Source organism: Schistocerca piceifrons, chromosome 1 (assembly GCF_021461385.2).
Source record: "Schistocerca piceifrons isolate TAMUIC-IGC-003096 chromosome 1, iqSchPice1.1, whole genome shotgun sequence".
In the NCBI taxonomy this organism is placed as follows: domain Eukaryota; kingdom Metazoa; phylum Arthropoda; class Insecta; order Orthoptera; family Acrididae; genus Schistocerca; species Schistocerca piceifrons.
The window spans coordinates 1,254,209,148-1,254,228,651 of record NC_060138.1 but is presented as its reverse complement, the minus strand read 5'-3'; the positions used below and the strand labels follow the sequence as shown (position 1 = coordinate 1,254,228,651).

Genomic DNA, 19,504 nt, shown 5'->3' with positions numbered 1-19,504 from the left:
GGGGGGGCCAGGCGAGAATGCACCGCGCAAATTACGCAAGTATCTGGAAGCGCGGCGCGTGTCAGGCAGGTGAGAAAGCTTCCGTCGGTCCAGCAGGACACTGCCACAGCCCGCGCAGCCACCCGGCGCCCGGCCGCGCGCACGCCCTAAAGATGCGTCGCCCGCGAGTGTCGGAGGCCGCACGCACCAAACGAATGACAGGCGGTGCATCGAGCAGCTGATGACAGGCGGTGCATCGAGCAGCTGTGTCGCGTGTCTCGCCTACTTGCTGTGCGTCAAATGTGCCACGGAAAGCGGCGATTGCGTGTGTTGGGAGAAGAGGCGAATGCTTCTTGTGTGGCGCGGCTACAGTATAAGGACGCCAACGGCCATACCATGTTGAATACACCGGTTCTCGTCCGATCACCGAAGTTAAGCAACATCGGGCCCGGTTAGTACTTGGATGGGTGACCGCCTGGGAACACCGGCACGCCATAATCGCGAAAAAACAAACGGACGGAGTGCAGTTCCTCACCGATCTCTGGGAGGAACACAAGCGAGCCAAGCGGAAAAACAACTACAGGCAGACGTTCCAGAACTACCTACAGATAGCGCTGGACGCCGCCTTCAAGAACGCCCTCCGTCCCCACACGCCGCGACCGCCTCCGTCGTCTCTGCCGCCGCCGCCGCCGCCGCCACACCACGCCCGCCCCTAGTCCTCCACGCCTTCGTCGTCGCCGATGCAGACCCTCCAACACCCCCAAAGTGTTGTGTGTTAAAAGTGCGTGCGGTGCAAAATTTGTGCAGTGCAATCACAGTGTCCGCAACGGAAAAAAAGTGTATATATTATTAGATGAGTGCTACGGCTACACACATAGCGCATATCCAGGTAGCGTTCATAAAAATGTGCGAAACATCACCCGCTACGCCGAAGATGACTATGTGAGTAGACTAACAAAAGAAACAACTCTCTGCAATTTCTATCTAACCATGTTAAGCTTACGTAGAATATATTTGTCCACCTATAGAGTTTTTCATTAATTATGTCTCAAATGTGTTCTATATCGCCCTCTCACTAGATTTCTCTCTCTCTCTTTCTCTCTCTCTATCTCTCGCTCTCTATCTCTCTCTCTCTCTCACTATGTCTCTCTGTCTCTCTGTCTCTCTCCCTATCCCGCTCTCGCTCTCTTCCACTCAGCCACAATCTCGTGGACACCTTCGCTATATAAATATATAATGTTCATTCATAAATATTTGTCACTGTCCTTTGCCTCCTAGATGTAAGCATTAGCCAGTAAGACAACTCTAATAATAGTTACATGCCACATAATGGCACCACACTAAAAACTCTACCTAAGTCTAGAACGTAAAAGTATCTGAATTAAACCCATAAAATTAACAAAAATGCAAAATGAACAGGAAAAAAATGAAATATTTTTGCTCCACTGACTTACAAATCAGTGCAACAGTGTAAATCAACCTGCAAATGCACAAATATAACGAAACAGACAATAGCAACAAAGTTACATGTCAGAAAAGAAAAGAAAAAGACTCGATAACTAAAAGAAATTGAAATTGAAAATACCTTGGAATCTCATGACTGTATCTGTTATTTTGTAAATAAAAGTTTATTACGTTTAAAAAAAAAAAAAAGGTGCTGTTGGCTCTATCTCATTTTTTCCTTTTTACGTCGCTACACCTGCCACGCCTCTTTTCATACTGACGTTCAGGTGTGACAAAGATGGTTCCACAGGCATTTTAAACTACTGTATTAAACGTAAGATACGAAATTACAGTAATGAACTCAGTTTGAGCAAGAATGCGCGAAGGAGGAGTGCTAGGAACTCCTTGAAAGTAACGAAACACTACGAATCGACACATGTGTTCTTGAAATGACTCAGAGCCTACTGTTTTGTAGCAGTGCTAAATTCCAAAAACTAACAAAATAATTAAATTAAAAAAAAAAAACACAACTGTTCTGGACCGATCACCGAAGATAAGCAACGACGTTAGTACTCAGATCGGTGACAGCCTGGGAGTTCTGGCTGACTTCATTTTTTGCTTTTTTGTCGCTGCCCCTGCGAGCCCTCTTTTCATGCTACCTTTCCGATGTCACAAACATGTTTCCACAATGATTTAAAACTGTTGTAATAAACATAAGATACGATAATAAGGAACTCAGTTTGAAGAAGAGAGTGCCAAGGAAGGTTTCCAAAGTGTCTCTGTAAGTAACAAAACAGTATGAAAGGACAGAAACGTCCTGAAATACGTCAGGGCTTATTGTTTTGTAGCGGTGCACAACTGCAAATTTGTAAACAGAAATTTATCTTTCGCCGCTAGAAGAGATGGATGCTTTGGCGAAGCGCCTGTGTCTTCTGTCCTAGTTTTCGCACATTTCCCCGGCACAGAGCTGCTCTATTAGCTGCGAACGGCCGCCCACGGCGTCTCGCAGATGTTTCTCGTGCTTGTGCCGTCAAATGGACCGCGACCCGAGCGGCAGCGAGCGGCAGTCGAGCAAAGTCGGGACGGAAGGGGGGGCCAGGCGAGAATGCACCGCGCAAATTACGCAAGTATCTGGAAGCGCGGCGCGTGTCAGGCAGGTGAGAAAGCTTCCGTCGGTCCAGCAGGACACTGCCACAGCCCGCGCAGCCACCCGGCGCCCGGCCGCGCGCACGCCCTAAAGATGCGTCGCCCGCGAGTGTCGGAGGCCGCACGCACCAAACGAATGACAGGCGGTGCATCGAGCAGCTGATGACAGGCGGTGCATCGAGCAGCTGTGTCGCGTGTCTCGCCTACTTGCTGTGCGTCAAATGTGCCACGGAAAGCGGCGATTGCGTGTGTTGGGAGAAGAGGCGAATGCTTCTTGTGTGGCGCGGCTACAGTATAAGGACGCCAACGGCCATACCATGTTGAATACACCGGTTCTCGTCCGATCACCGAAGTTAAGCAACATCGGGCCCGGTTAGTACTTGGATGGGTGACCGCCTGGGAACACCGGCACGCCATAATCGCGAAAAAACAAACGGACGGAGTGCAGTTCCTCACCGATCTCTGGGAGGAACACAAGCGAGCCAAGCGGAAAAACAACTACAGGCAGACGTTCCAGAACTACCTACAGATAGCGCTGGACGCCGCCTTCAAGAACGCCCTCCGTCCCCACACGCCGCGACCGCCTCCGTCGTCTCTGCCGCCGCCGCCGCCGCCGCCACACCACGCCCGCCCCTAGTCCTCCACGCCTTCGTCGTCGCCGATGCAGACCCTCCAACACCCCCAAAGTGTTGTGTGTTAAAAGTGCGTGCGGTGCAAAATTTGTGCAGTGCAATCACAGTGTCCGCAACGGAAAAAAAGTGTATATATTATTAGATGAGTGCTACGGCTACACACATAGCGCATATCCAGGTAGCGTTCATAAAAATGTGCGAAACATCACCCGCTACGCCGAAGATGACTATGTGAGTAGACTAACAAAAGAAACAACTCTCTGCAATTTCTATCTAACCATGTTAAGCTTACGTAGAATATATTTGTCCACCTATAGAGTTTTTCATTAATTATGTCTCAAATGTGTTCTATATCGCCCTCTCACTAGATTTCTCTCTCTCTCTTTCTCTCTCTCTATCTCTCGCTCTCTATCTCTCTCTCTCTCTCACTATGTCTCTCTGTCTCTCTGTCTCTCTCCCTATCCCGCTCTCGCTCTCTTCCACTCAGCCACAATCTCGTGGACACCTTCGCTATATAAATATATAATGTTCATTCATAAATATTTGTCACTGTCCTTTGCCTCCTAGATGTAAGCATTAGCCAGTAAGACAACTCTAATAATAGTTACATGCCACATAATGGCACCACACTAAAAACTCTACCTAAGTCTAGAACGTAAAAGTATCTGAATTAAACCCATAAAATTAACAAAAATGCAAAATGAACAGGAAAAAAATGAAATATTTTTGCTCCACTGACTTACAAATCAGTGCAACAGTGTAAATCAACCTGCAAATGCACAAATATAACGAAACAGACAATAGCAACAAAGTTACATGTCAGAAAAGAAAAGAAAAAGACTCGATAACTAAAAGAAATTGAAATTGAAAATACCTTGGAATCTCATGACTGTATCTGTTATTTTGTAAATAAAAGTTTATTACGTTTAAAAAAAAAAAAAAGGTGCTGTTGGCTCTATCTCATTTTTTCCTTTTTACGTCGCTACACCTGCCACGCCTCTTTTCATACTGACGTTCAGGTGTGACAAAGATGGTTCCACAGGCATTTTAAACTACTGTATTAAACGTAAGATACGAAATTACAGTAATGAACTCAGTTTGAGCAAGAATGCGCGAAGGAGGAGTGCTAGGAACTCCTTGAAAGTAACGAAACACTACGAATCGACACATGTGTTCTTGAAATGACTCAGAGCCTACTGTTTTGTAGCAGTGCTAAATTCCAAAAACTAACAAAATAATTAAATTAAAAAAAAAAAAAACACAACTGTTCTGGACCGATCACCGAAGATAAGCAACGACGTTAGTACTCAGATCGGTGACAGCCTGGGAGTTCTGGCTGACTTCATTTTTTGCTTTTTTGTCGCTGCCCCTGCGAGCCCTCTTTTCATGCTACCTTTCCGATGTCACAAACATGTTTCCACAATGATTTAAAACTGTTGTAATAAACATAAGATACGATAATAAGGAACTCAGTTTGAAGAAGAGAGTGCCAAGGAAGGTTTCCAAAGTGTCTCTGTAAGTAACAAAACAGTATGAAAGGACAGAAACGTCCTGAAATACGTCAGGGCTTATTGTTTTGTAGCGGTGCACAACTGCAAATTTGTAAACAGAAATTTATCTTTCGCCGCTAGAAGAGATGGATGCTTTGGCGAAGCGCCTGTGTCTTCTGTCCTAGTTTTCGCACATTTCCCCGGCACAGAGCTGCTCTATTAGCTGCGAACGGCCGCCCACGGCGTCTCGCAGATGTTTCTCGTGCTTGTGCCGTCAAATGGACCGCGACCCGAGCGGCAGCGAGCGGCAGTCGAGCAAAGTCGGGACGGAAGGGGGGGCCAGGCGAGAATGCACCGCGCAAATTACGCAAGTATCTGGAAGCGCGGCGCGTGTCAGGCAGGTGAGAAAGCTTCCGTCGGTCCAGCAGGACACTGCCACAGCCCGCGCAGCCACCCGGCGCCCGGCCGCGCGCACGCCCTAAAGATGCGTCGCCCGCGAGTGTCGGAGGCCGCACGCACCAAACGAATGACAGGCGGTGCATCGAGCAGCTGATGACAGGCGGTGCATCGAGCAGCTGTGTCGCGTGTCTCGCCTACTTGCTGTGCGTCAAATGTGCCACGGAAAGCGGCGATTGCGTGTGTTGGGAGAAGAGGCGAATGCTTCTTGTGTGGCGCGGCTACAGTATAAGGACGCCAACGGCCATACCATGTTGAATACACCGGTTCTCGTCCGATCACCGAAGTTAAGCAACATCGGGCCCGGTTAGTACTTGGATGGGTGACCGCCTGGGAACACCGGCACGCCATAATCGCGAAAAAACAAACGGACGGAGTGCAGTTCCTCACCGATCTCTGGGAGGAACACAAGCGAGCCAAGCGGAAAAACAACTACAGGCAGACGTTCCAGAACTACCTACAGATAGCGCTGGACGCCGCCTTCAAGAACGCCCTCCGTCCCCACACGCCGCGACCGCCTCCGTCGTCTCTGCCGCCGCCGCCGCCGCCGCCACACCACGCCCGCCCCTAGTCCTCCACGCCTTCGTCGTCGCCGATGCAGACCCTCCAACACCCCCAAAGTGTTGTGTGTTAAAAGTGCGTGCGGTGCAAAATTTGTGCAGTGCAATCACAGTGTCCGCAACGGAAAAAAAGTGTATATATTATTAGATGAGTGCTACGGCTACACACATAGCGCATATCCAGGTAGCGTTCATAAAAATGTGCGAAACATCACCCGCTACGCCGAAGATGACTATGTGAGTAGACTAACAAAAGAAACAACTCTCTGCAATTTCTATCTAACCATGTTAAGCTTACGTAGAATATATTTGTCCACCTATAGAGTTTTTCATTAATTATGTCTCAAATGTGTTCTATATCGCCCTCTCACTAGATTTCTCTCTCTCTCTTTCTCTCTCTCTATCTCTCGCTCTCTATCTCTCTCTCTCTCTCACTATGTCTCTCTGTCTCTCTGTCTCTCTCCCTATCCCGCTCTCGCTCTCTTCCACTCAGCCACAATCTCGTGGACACCTTCGCTATATAAATATATAATGTTCATTCATAAATATTTGTCACTGTCCTTTGCCTCCTAGATGTAAGCATTAGCCAGTAAGACAACTCTAATAATAGTTACATGCCACATAATGGCACCACACTAAAAACTCTACCTAAGTCTAGAACGTAAAAGTATCTGAATTAAACCCATAAAATTAACAAAAATGCAAAATGAACAGGAAAAAAATGAAATATTTTTGCTCCACTGACTTACAAATCAGTGCAACAGTGTAAATCAACCTGCAAATGCACAAATATAACGAAACAGACAATAGCAACAAAGTTACATGTCAGAAAAGAAAAGAAAAAGACTCGATAACTAAAAGAAATTGAAATTGAAAATACCTTGGAATCTCATGACTGTATCTGTTATTTTGTAAATAAAAGTTTATTACGTTTAAAAAAAAAAAAAAGGTGCTGTTGGCTCTATCTCATTTTTTCCTTTTTACGTCGCTACACCTGCCACGCCTCTTTTCATACTGACGTTCAGGTGTGACAAAGATGGTTCCACAGGCATTTTAAACTACTGTATTAAACGTAAGATACGAAATTACAGTAATGAACTCAGTTTGAGCAAGAATGCGCGAAGGAGGAGTGCTAGGAACTCCTTGAAAGTAACGAAACACTACGAATCGACACATGTGTTCTTGAAATGACTCAGAGCCTACTGTTTTGTAGCAGTGCTAAATTCCAAAAACTAACAAAATAATTAAATTAAAAAAAAAAAACACAACTGTTCTGGACCGATCACCGAAGATAAGCAACGACGTTAGTACTCAGATCGGTGACAGCCTGGGAGTTCTGGCTGACTTCATTTTTTGCTTTTTTGTCGCTGCCCCTGCGAGCCCTCTTTTCATGCTACCTTTCCGATGTCACAAACATGTTTCCACAATGATTTAAAACTGTTGTAATAAACATAAGATACGATAATAAGGAACTCAGTTTGAAGAAGAGAGTGCCAAGGAAGGTTTCCAAAGTGTCTCTGTAAGTAACAAAACAGTATGAAAGGACAGAAACGTCCTGAAATACGTCAGGGCTTATTGTTTTGTAGCGGTGCACAACTGCAAATTTGTAAACAGAAATTTATCTTTCGCCGCTAGAAGAGATGGATGCTTTGGCGAAGCGCCTGTGTCTTCTGTCCTAGTTTTCGCACATTTCCCCGGCACAGAGCTGCTCTATTAGCTGCGAACGGCCGCCCACGGCGTCTCGCAGATGTTTCTCGTGCTTGTGCCGTCAAATGGACCGCGACCCGAGCGGCAGCGAGCGGCAGTCGAGCAAAGTCGGGACGGAAGGGGGGGCCAGGCGAGAATGCACCGCGCAAATTACGCAAGTATCTGGAAGCGCGGCGCGTGTCAGGCAGGTGAGAAAGCTTCCGTCGGTCCAGCAGGACACTGCCACAGCCCGCGCAGCCACCCGGCGCCCGGCCGCGCGCACGCCCTAAAGATGCGTCGCCCGCGAGTGTCGGAGGCCGCACGCACCAAACGAATGACAGGCGGTGCATCGAGCAGCTGATGACAGGCGGTGCATCGAGCAGCTGTGTCGCGTGTCTCGCCTACTTGCTGTGCGTCAAATGTGCCACGGAAAGCGGCGATTGCGTGTGTTGGGAGAAGAGGCGAATGCTTCTTGTGTGGCGCGGCTACAGTATAAGGACGCCAACGGCCATACCATGTTGAATACACCGGTTCTCGTCCGATCACCGAAGTTAAGCAACATCGGGCCCGGTTAGTACTTGGATGGGTGACCGCCTGGGAACACCGGCACGCCATAATCGCGAAAAAACAAACGGACGGAGTGCAGTTCCTCACCGATCTCTGGGAGGAACACAAGCGAGCCAAGCGGAAAAACAACTACAGGCAGACGTTCCAGAACTACCTACAGATAGCGCTGGACGCCGCCTTCAAGAACGCCCTCCGTCCCCACACGCCGCGACCGCCTCCGTCGTCTCTGCCGCCGCCGCCGCCGCCGCCACACCACGCCCGCCCCTAGTCCTCCACGCCTTCGTCGTCGCCGATGCAGACCCTCCAACACCCCCAAAGTGTTGTGTGTTAAAAGTGCGTGCGGTGCAAAATTTGTGCAGTGCAATCACAGTGTCCGCAACGGAAAAAAAGTGTATATATTATTAGATGAGTGCTACGGCTACACACATAGCGCATATCCAGGTAGCGTTCATAAAAATGTGCGAAACATCACCCGCTACGCCGAAGATGACTATGTGAGTAGACTAACAAAAGAAACAACTCTCTGCAATTTCTATCTAACCATGTTAAGCTTACGTAGAATATATTTGTCCACCTATAGAGTTTTTCATTAATTATGTCTCAAATGTGTTCTATATCGCCCTCTCACTAGATTTCTCTCTCTCTCTTTCTCTCTCTCTATCTCTCGCTCTCTATCTCTCTCTCTCTCTCACTATGTCTCTCTGTCTCTCTGTCTCTCTCCCTATCCCGCTCTCGCTCTCTTCCACTCAGCCACAATCTCGTGGACACCTTCGCTATATAAATATATAATGTTCATTCATAAATATTTGTCACTGTCCTTTGCCTCCTAGATGTAAGCATTAGCCAGTAAGACAACTCTAATAATAGTTACATGCCACATAATGGCACCACACTAAAAACTCTACCTAAGTCTAGAACGTAAAAGTATCTGAATTAAACCCATAAAATTAACAAAAATGCAAAATGAACAGGAAAAAAATGAAATATTTTTGCTCCACTGACTTACAAATCAGTGCAACAGTGTAAATCAACCTGCAAATGCACAAATATAACGAAACAGACAATAGCAACAAAGTTACATGTCAGAAAAGAAAAGAAAAAGACTCGATAACTAAAAGAAATTGAAATTGAAAATACCTTGGAATCTCATGACTGTATCTGTTATTTTGTAAATAAAAGTTTATTACGTTTAAAAAAAAAAAAAAGGTGCTGTTGGCTCTATCTCATTTTTTCCTTTTTACGTCGCTACACCTGCCACGCCTCTTTTCATACTGACGTTCAGGTGTGACAAAGATGGTTCCACAGGCATTTTAAACTACTGTATTAAACGTAAGATACGAAATTACAGTAATGAACTCAGTTTGAGCAAGAATGCGCGAAGGAGGAGTGCTAGGAACTCCTTGAAAGTAACGAAACACTACGAATCGACACATGTGTTCTTGAAATGACTCAGAGCCTACTGTTTTGTAGCAGTGCTAAATTCCAAAAACTAACAAAATAATTAAATTAAAAAAAAAAAACACAACTGTTCTGGACCGATCACCGAAGATAAGCAACGACGTTAGTACTCAGATCGGTGACAGCCTGGGAGTTCTGGCTGACTTCATTTTTTGCTTTTTTGTCGCTGCCCCTGCGAGCCCTCTTTTCATGCTACCTTTCCGATGTCACAAACATGTTTCCACAATGATTTAAAACTGTTGTAATAAACATAAGATACGATAATAAGGAACTCAGTTTGAAGAAGAGAGTGCCAAGGAAGGTTTCCAAAGTGTCTCTGTAAGTAACAAAACAGTATGAAAGGACAGAAACGTCCTGAAATACGTCAGGGCTTATTGTTTTGTAGCGGTGCACAACTGCAAATTTGTAAACAGAAATTTATCTTTCGCCGCTAGAAGAGATGGATGCTTTGGCGAAGCGCCTGTGTCTTCTGTCCTAGTTTTCGCACATTTCCCCGGCACAGAGCTGCTCTATTAGCTGCGAACGGCCGCCCACGGCGTCTCGCAGATGTTTCTCGTGCTTGTGCCGTCAAATGGACCGCGACCCGAGCGGCAGCGAGCGGCAGTCGAGCAAAGTCGGGACGGAAGGGGGGGCCAGGCGAGAATGCACCGCGCAAATTACGCAAGTATCTGGAAGCGCGGCGCGTGTCAGGCAGGTGAGAAAGCTTCCGTCGGTCCAGCAGGACACTGCCACAGCCCGCGCAGCCACCCGGCGCCCGGCCGCGCGCACGCCCTAAAGATGCGTCGCCCGCGAGTGTCGGAGGCCGCACGCACCAAACGAATGACAGGCGGTGCATCGAGCAGCTGATGACAGGCGGTGCATCGAGCAGCTGTGTCGCGTGTCTCGCCTACTTGCTGTGCGTCAAATGTGCCACGGAAAGCGGCGATTGCGTGTGTTGGGAGAAGAGGCGAATGCTTCTTGTGTGGCGCGGCTACAGTATAAGGACGCCAACGGCCATACCATGTTGAATACACCGGTTCTCGTCCGATCACCGAAGTTAAGCAACATCGGGCCCGGTTAGTACTTGGATGGGTGACCGCCTGGGAACACCGGCACGCCATAATCGCGAAAAAACAAACGGACGGAGTGCAGTTCCTCACCGATCTCTGGGAGGAACACAAGCGAGCCAAGCGGAAAAACAACTACAGGCAGACGTTCCAGAACTACCTACAGATAGCGCTGGACGCCGCCTTCAAGAACGCCCTCCGTCCCCACACGCCGCGACCGCCTCCGTCGTCTCTGCCGCCGCCGCCGCCGCCGCCACACCACGCCCGCCCCTAGTCCTCCACGCCTTCGTCGTCGCCGATGCAGACCCTCCAACACCCCCAAAGTGTTGTGTGTTAAAAGTGCGTGCGGTGCAAAATTTGTGCAGTGCAATCACAGTGTCCGCAACGGAAAAAAAGTGTATATATTATTAGATGAGTGCTACGGCTACACACATAGCGCATATCCAGGTAGCGTTCATAAAAATGTGCGAAACATCACCCGCTACGCCGAAGATGACTATGTGAGTAGACTAACAAAAGAAACAACTCTCTGCAATTTCTATCTAACCATGTTAAGCTTACGTAGAATATATTTGTCCACCTATAGAGTTTTTCATTAATTATGTCTCAAATGTGTTCTATATCGCCCTCTCACTAGATTTCTCTCTCTCTCTTTCTCTCTCTCTATCTCTCGCTCTCTATCTCTCTCTCTCTCTCACTATGTCTCTCTGTCTCTCTGTCTCTCTCCCTATCCCGCTCTCGCTCTCTTCCACTCAGCCACAATCTCGTGGACACCTTCGCTATATAAATATATAATGTTCATTCATAAATATTTGTCACTGTCCTTTGCCTCCTAGATGTAAGCATTAGCCAGTAAGACAACTCTAATAATAGTTACATGCCACATAATGGCACCACACTAAAAACTCTACCTAAGTCTAGAACGTAAAAGTATCTGAATTAAACCCATAAAATTAACAAAAATGCAAAATGAACAGGAAAAAAATGAAATATTTTTGCTCCACTGACTTACAAATCAGTGCAACAGTGTAAATCAACCTGCAAATGCACAAATATAACGAAACAGACAATAGCAACAAAGTTACATGTCAGAAAAGAAAAGAAAAAGACTCGATAACTAAAAGAAATTGAAATTGAAAATACCTTGGAATCTCATGACTGTATCTGTTATTTTGTAAATAAAAGTTTATTACGTTTAAAAAAAAAAAAAAGGTGCTGTTGGCTCTATCTCATTTTTTCCTTTTTACGTCGCTACACCTGCCACGCCTCTTTTCATACTGACGTTCAGGTGTGACAAAGATGGTTCCACAGGCATTTTAAACTACTGTATTAAACGTAAGATACGAAATTACAGTAATGAACTCAGTTTGAGCAAGAATGCGCGAAGGAGGAGTGCTAGGAACTCCTTGAAAGTAACGAAACACTACGAATCGACACATGTGTTCTTGAAATGACTCAGAGCCTACTGTTTTGTAGCAGTGCTAAATTCCAAAAACTAACAAAATAATTAAATTAAAAAAAAAAAACACAACTGTTCTGGACCGATCACCGAAGATAAGCAACGACGTTAGTACTCAGATCGGTGACAGCCTGGGAGTTCTGGCTGACTTCATTTTTTGCTTTTTTGTCGCTGCCCCTGCGAGCCCTCTTTTCATGCTACCTTTCCGATGTCACAAACATGTTTCCACAATGATTTAAAACTGTTGTAATAAACATAAGATACGATAATAAGGAACTCAGTTTGAAGAAGAGAGTGCCAAGGAAGGTTTCCAAAGTGTCTCTGTAAGTAACAAAACAGTATGAAAGGACAGAAACGTCCTGAAATACGTCAGGGCTTATTGTTTTGTAGCGGTGCACAACTGCAAATTTGTAAACAGAAATTTATCTTTCGCCGCTAGAAGAGATGGATGCTTTGGCGAAGCGCCTGTGTCTTCTGTCCTAGTTTTCGCACATTTCCCCGGCACAGAGCTGCTCTATTAGCTGCGAACGGCCGCCCACGGCGTCTCGCAGATGTTTCTCGTGCTTGTGCCGTCAAATGGACCGCGACCCGAGCGGCAGCGAGCGGCAGTCGAGCAAAGTCGGGACGGAAGGGGGGGCCAGGCGAGAATGCACCGCGCAAATTACGCAAGTATCTGGAAGCGCGGCGCGTGTCAGGCAGGTGAGAAAGCTTCCGTCGGTCCAGCAGGACACTGCCACAGCCCGCGCAGCCACCCGGCGCCCGGCCGCGCGCACGCCCTAAAGATGCGTCGCCCGCGAGTGTCGGAGGCCGCACGCACCAAACGAATGACAGGCGGTGCATCGAGCAGCTGATGACAGGCGGTGCATCGAGCAGCTGTGTCGCGTGTCTCGCCTACTTGCTGTGCGTCAAATGTGCCACGGAAAGCGGCGATTGCGTGTGTTGGGAGAAGAGGCGAATGCTTCTTGTGTGGCGCGGCTACAGTATAAGGACGCCAACGGCCATACCATGTTGAATACACCGGTTCTCGTCCGATCACCGAAGTTAAGCAACATCGGGCCCGGTTAGTACTTGGATGGGTGACCGCCTGGGAACACCGGCACGCCATAATCGCGAAAAAACAAACGGACGGAGTGCAGTTCCTCACCGATCTCTGGGAGGAACACAAGCGAGCCAAGCGGAAAAACAACTACAGGCAGACGTTCCAGAACTACCTACAGATAGCGCTGGACGCCGCCTTCAAGAACGCCCTCCGTCCCCACACGCCGCGACCGCCTCCGTCGTCTCTGCCGCCGCCGCCGCCGCCGCCACACCACGCCCGCCCCTAGTCCTCCACGCCTTCGTCGTCGCCGATGCAGACCCTCCAACACCCCCAAAGTGTTGTGTGTTAAAAGTGCGTGCGGTGCAAAATTTGTGCAGTGCAATCACAGTGTCCGCAACGGAAAAAAAGTGTATATATTATTAGATGAGTGCTACGGCTACACACATAGCGCATATCCAGGTAGCGTTCATAAAAATGTGCGAAACATCACCCGCTACGCCGAAGATGACTATGTGAGTAGACTAACAAAAGAAACAACTCTCTGCAATTTCTATCTAACCATGTTAAGCTTACGTAGAATATATTTGTCCACCTATAGAGTTTTTCATTAATTATGTCTCAAATGTGTTCTATATCGCCCTCTCACTAGATTTCTCTCTCTCTCTTTCTCTCTCTCTATCTCTCGCTCTCTATCTCTCTCTCTCTCTCACTATGTCTCTCTGTCTCTCTGTCTCTCTCCCTATCCCGCTCTCGCTCTCTTCCACTCAGCCACAATCTCGTGGACACCTTCGCTATATAAATATATAATGTTCATTCATAAATATTTGTCACTGTCCTTTGCCTCCTAGATGTAAGCATTAGCCAGTAAGACAACTCTAATAATAGTTACATGCCACATAATGGCACCACACTAAAAACTCTACCTAAGTCTAGAACGTAAAAGTATCTGAATTAAACCCATAAAATTAACAAAAATGCAAAATGAACAGGAAAAAAATGAAATATTTTTGCTCCACTGACTTACAAATCAGTGCAACAGTGTAAATCAACCTGCAAATGCACAAATATAACGAAACAGACAATAGCAACAAAGTTACATGTCAGAAAAGAAAAGAAAAAGACTCGATAACTAAAAGAAATTGAAATTGAAAATACCTTGGAATCTCATGACTGTATCTGTTATTTTGTAAATAAAAGTTTATTACGTTTAAAAAAAAAAAAAAGGTGCTGTTGGCTCTATCTCATTTTTTCCTTTTTACGTCGCTACACCTGCCACGCCTCTTTTCATACTGACGTTCAGGTGTGACAAAGATGGTTCCACAGGCATTTTAAACTACTGTATTAAACGTAAGATACGAAATTACAGTAATGAACTCAGTTTGAGCAAGAATGCGCGAAGGAGGAGTGCTAGGAACTCCTTGAAAGTAACGAAACACTACGAATCGACACATGTGTTCTTGAAATGACTCAGAGCCTACTGTTTTGTAGCAGTGCTAAATTCCAAAAACTAACAAAATAATTAAATTAAAAAAAAAAAAACAACTGTTCTGGACCGATCACCGAAGATAAGCAACGACGTTAGTACTCAGATCGGTGACAGCCTGGGAGTTCTGGCTGACTTCATTTTTTGCTTTTTTGTCGCTGCCCCTGCGAGCCCTCTTTTCATGCTACCTTTCCGATGTCACAAACATGTTTCCACAATGATTTAAAACTGTTGTAATAAACATAAGATACGATAATAAGGAACTCAGTTTGAAGAAGAGAGTGCCAAGGAAGGTTTCCAAAGTGTCTCTGTAAGTAACAAAACAGTATGAAAGGACAGAAACGTCCTGAAATACGTCAGGGCTTATTGTTTTGTAGCGGTGCACAACTGCAAATTTGTAAACAGAAATTTATCTTTCGCCGCTAGAAGAGATGGATGCTTTGGCGAAGCGCCTGTGTCTTCTGTCCTAGTTTTCGCACATTTCCCCGGCACAGAGCTGCTCTATTAGCTGCGAACGGCCGCCCACGGCGTCTCGCAGATGTTTCTCGTGCTTGTGCCGTCAAATGGACCGCGACCCGAGCGGCAGCGAGCGGCAGTCGAGCAAAGTCGGGACGGAAGGGGGGGCCAGGCGAGAATGCACCGCGCAAATTACGCAAGTATCTGGAAGCGCGGCGCGTGTCAGGCAGGTGAGAAAGCTTCCGTCGGTCCAGCAGGACACTGCCACAGCCCGCGCAGCCACCCGGCGCCCGGCCGCGCGCACGCCCTAAAGATGCGTCGCCCGCGAGTGTCGGAGGCCGCACGCACCAAACGAATGACAGGCGGTGCATCGAGCAGCTGATGACAGGCGGTGCATCGAGCAGCTGTGTCGCGTGTCTCGCCTACTTGCTGTGCGTCAAATGTGCCACGGAAAGCGGCGATTGCGTGTGTTGGGAGAAGAGGCGAATGCTTCTTGTGTGGCGCGGCTACAGTATAAGGACGCCAACGGCCATACCATGTTGAATACACCGGTTCTCGTCCGATCACCGAAGTTAAGCAACATCGGGCCCGGTTAGTACTTGGATGGGTGACCGCCTGGGAACACCGGCACGCCATAATCGCGAAAAAACAAACGGACGGAGTGCAGTTCCTCACCGATCTCTGGGAGGAACACAAGCGAGCCAAGCGGAAAAACAACTACAGGCAGACGTTCCAGAACTACCTACAGATAGCGCTGGACGCCGCCTTCAAGAACGCCCTCCGTCCCCACACGCCGCGACCGCCTCCGTCGTCTCTGCCGCCGCCGCCGCCGCCGCCACACCACGCCCGCCCCTAGTCCTCCACGCCTTCGTCGTCGCCGATGCAGACCCTCCAACACCCCCAAAGTGTTGTGTGTTAAAAGTGCGTGCGGTGCAAAATTTGTGCAGTGCAATCACAGTGTCCGCAACGGAAAAAAAGTGTATATATTATTAGATGAGTGCTACGGCTACACACATAGCGCATATCCAGGTAGCGTTCATAAAAATGTGCGAAACATCACCCGCTACGCCGAAGATGACTATGTGAGTAGACTAACAAAAGAAACAACTCTCTGCAATTTCTATCTAACCATGTTAAGCTTACGTAGAATATATTTGTCCACCTATAGAGTTTTTCATTAATTATGTCTCAAATGTGTTCTATATCGCCCTCTCACTAGATTTCTCTCTCTCTCTTTCTCTCTCTCTATCTCTCGCTCTCTATCTCTCTCTCTCTCTCACTATGTCTCTCTGTCTCTCTGTCTCTCTCCCTATCCCGCTCTCGCTCTCTTCCACTCAGCCACAATCTCGTGGACACCTTCGCTATATAAATATATAATGTTCATTCATAAATATTTGTCACTGTCCTTTGCCTCCTAGATGTAAGCATTAGCCAGTAAGACAACTCTAATAATAGTTACATGCCACATAATGGCACCACACTAAAAACTCTACCTAAGTCTAGAACGTAAAAGTATCTGAATTAAACCCATAAAATTAACAAAAATGCAAAATGAACAGGAAAAAAATGAAATATTTTTGCTCCACTGACTTACAAATCAGTGCAACAGTGTAAATCAACCTGCAAATGCACAAATATAACGAAACAGACAATAGCAACAAAGTTACATGTCAGAAAAGAAAAGAAAAAGACTCGATAACTAAAAGAAATTGAAATTGAAAATACCTTGGAATCTCATGACTGTATCTGTTATTTTGTAAATAAAAGTTTATTACGTTTAAAAAAAAAAAAAAGGTGCTGTTGGCTCTATCTCATTTTTTCCTTTTTACGTCGCTACACCTGCCACGCCTCTTTTCATACTGACGTTCAGGTGTGACAAAGATGGTTCCACAGGCATTTTAAACTACTGTATTAAACGTAAGATACGAAATTACAGTAATGAACTCAGTTTGAGCAAGAATGCGCGAAGGAGGAGTGCTAGGAACTCCTTGAAAGTAACGAAACACTACGAATCGACACATGTGTTCTTGAAATGACTCAGAGCCTACTGTTTTGTAGCAGTGCTAAATTCCAAAAACTAACAAAATAATTAAATTAAAAAAAAAAAAACAACTGTTCTGGACCGATCACCGAAGATAAGCAACGACGTTAGTACTCAGATCGGTGACAGCCTGGGAGTTCTGGCTGACTTCATTTTTTGCTTTTTTGTCGCTGCCCCTGCGAGCCCTCTTTTCATGCTACCTTTCCGATGTCACAAACATGTTTCCACAATGATTTAAAACTGTTGTAATAAACATAAGATACGATAATAAGGAACTCAGTTTGAAGAAGAGAGTGCCAAGGAAGGTTTCCAAAGTGTCTCTGTAAGTAACAAAACAGTATGAAAGGACAGAAACGTCCTGAAATACGTCAGGGCTTATTGTTTTGTAGCGGTGCACAACTGCAAATTTGTAAACAGAAATTTATCTTTCGCCGCTAGAAGAGATGGATGCTTTGGCGAAGCGCCTGTGTCTTCTGTCCTAGTTTTCGCACATTTCCCCGGCACAGAGCTGCTCTATTAGCTGCGAACGGCCGCCCACGGCGTCTCGCAGATGTTTCTCGTGCTTGTGCCGTCAAATGGACCGCGACCCGAGCGGCAGCGAGCGGCAGTCGAGCAAAGTCGGGACAAGTCGGGACGGAAGGGGGGCCAGGCGAGAATGCACCGCGCAAATTACGCAAGTATCTGGAAGCGCGGCGCGTGTCAGGCAGGTGAGAAAGCTTCCGTCGGTCCAGCAGGACACTGCCACAGCCCGCGCAGCCACCCGGCGCCCGGCCGCGCGCACGCCCTAAAGATGCGTCGCCCGCGAGTGTCGGAGGCCGCACGCACCAAACGAATGACAGGCGGTGCATCGAGCAGCTGTGTCGCGTGTCTCGCCTACTTGCTGTGCGTCAAATGTGCCACGGAAAGCGGCGATTGCGTGTGTTGGGAGAAGAGGCGAATGCTTCTTCTGTGGCGCGGCTACAGTATAAGAACGCCAACGGCCATACCATGTTGAATACACCGGTTCTCGTCCGATCACCGAAGTTAAGCAACATCGGGCCCGGTTAGTACTTGGCTGGCTGCCCGCCTGGCAACACCTCGGTGCCGAGCGAGCAGTGTTTACCTCGTGCGACTGGGCCGGCGGCGCCTCGCGTGTCGTCTGCTTCTTCTGCCTTGTGGCTGTATTTCTACCTGACTGTAAGTAATGGAAATGATTTACGATGATAGTGAGGAAAGGCAGAATAACGTCCAATGTGAATTTGATCGTTCAGTTGATAAACCTTCGGCCTTTGAGATTCACCGTTGGATATTAGAGGACTTGATGTTACGGCATGATGTTCTTGGCATACAATTTGATACGTTCCTTAATTCAGTGTTTTTAAAATTGAGATCTCCTGACATGTGTGATACTGTTGTGTGTGTCAATGACGGTGTGCGTAAATTTCGGCATCTTGACGGTAAAATTAGTAATGTGACTGTGTCGCACGCTGGCTTCGGCGTTAGGCAAATTCGCATCTTTAACTTGCCCTTTGAAATACGTAATGATACCATTTCACGTTATTTGCGGCCGTACGGTACCGTTTTGTCGGTGATTAAGGAAAAGTGGTCCTCCGCCTATTTGTTTCAAGTCGAAAACGGTGTGAGGAGTGTGAAAATGGTTGTCAGACAGCACATTCCGTCATTTATTTTGGTCAACGGCCACCGTGCGTTTGTGACTTATAGTGGACAGCCTCAAACTTGTTCATTTTGTAGTGGCGTTGGTCATTACCGGCAAGATTGTCCTAAACGTAAACGGCCTGCTCAATTACCGATTGACGACGGTTTGCGCGGGGCCAGCTTTGCCTCTGTCGCTGCTACGGTCTTAGGTACAGCCCCCCCCGCACCCGCGCGCCGCGTGGCCGATGCTAACCTAGCTGACGCCGCGGTTGCCATGGATGTGTCCACTCCCGATTGTGACCTTGCTTCTGTGTCTGCTGTTTCCGCGCCTGCTACGGCTACCGTGCAGGCTGACGAAAATTTGTCTTTACCACTTGTTTCACTTGCGTCTGTGTCCGACCGCACGCCCGCGTCGGCGACTGCTGTCGTGTCGGAACCTGGTTCCCAGCCTGTTACGGTACCGGAATTTTCTGATACGTTGACTGCCTCGGTTGACGTGGCTGCCAGTGCTACTGTTAGCTCTGCTGCCGTGGAGTCGCAGGAATTTTTTGCGGCTCCGAAACCGCGGCGTGATGAATTTCCGTCTCGCAGTTCTAGCAGGCAACGTGCTCGTAGTGTCGGTCGGTCGCCTTCCTCTGACAGGGGGTTTACCCGACCCGACCGCAGTCCGTCTCCAGTTGACCGTTCGCCCGCCGGTTCCCGGCAGTCGCGAGTTGGTCGGCAAGACTCACAACAGCGTGCCGCGCGTCGGGACCTAGACCGTGAGCGGCGGCCGTCTCCGGCTTCCGGCTCCGGGCGTCCGACACAGCAATCGCGACCCCAACAGCGTGCCGCTTCTCGCCATCCGCCGCCTGACGACCTCACCGTGGCCGATCAGAAGCGTGATGTCGCTGTTCGACATTTACGAACCGTTTTAAGTCAGCCGCCT

The 19,504-nt window shown here is 47.6% G+C and overlaps 8 pseudogenes; all 8 read left to right on the top strand.

Moving 5' to 3' along the window:
- Nucleotides 1-360: 360 nt before the first annotated feature.
- LOC124725979 lies at nt 361-480 on the top strand (annotated as a pseudogene).
- A 2,390-nt stretch (nt 481-2,870) lies between these two features.
- On the top strand, nt 2,871-2,990 carry LOC124725856 (annotated as a pseudogene).
- Nucleotides 2,991-5,382: 2,392 nt separating this feature from the next.
- On the top strand, nt 5,383-5,502 carry LOC124725735 (annotated as a pseudogene).
- Nucleotides 5,503-7,892: 2,390 nt separating this feature from the next.
- Nucleotides 7,893-8,012, top strand: LOC124725613 (annotated as a pseudogene).
- Nucleotides 8,013-10,402: 2,390 nt separating this feature from the next.
- On the top strand, nt 10,403-10,522 carry LOC124725491 (annotated as a pseudogene).
- Nucleotides 10,523-12,912: 2,390 nt separating this feature from the next.
- On the top strand, nt 12,913-13,032 carry LOC124725369 (annotated as a pseudogene).
- Nucleotides 13,033-15,421: 2,389 nt separating this feature from the next.
- Nucleotides 15,422-15,541, top strand: LOC124725247 (annotated as a pseudogene).
- Nucleotides 15,542-17,913: 2,372 nt separating this feature from the next.
- On the top strand, nt 17,914-18,031 carry LOC124725236 (annotated as a pseudogene).
- The last annotated feature ends 1,473 nt before the right edge of the window (nt 18,032-19,504 follow it).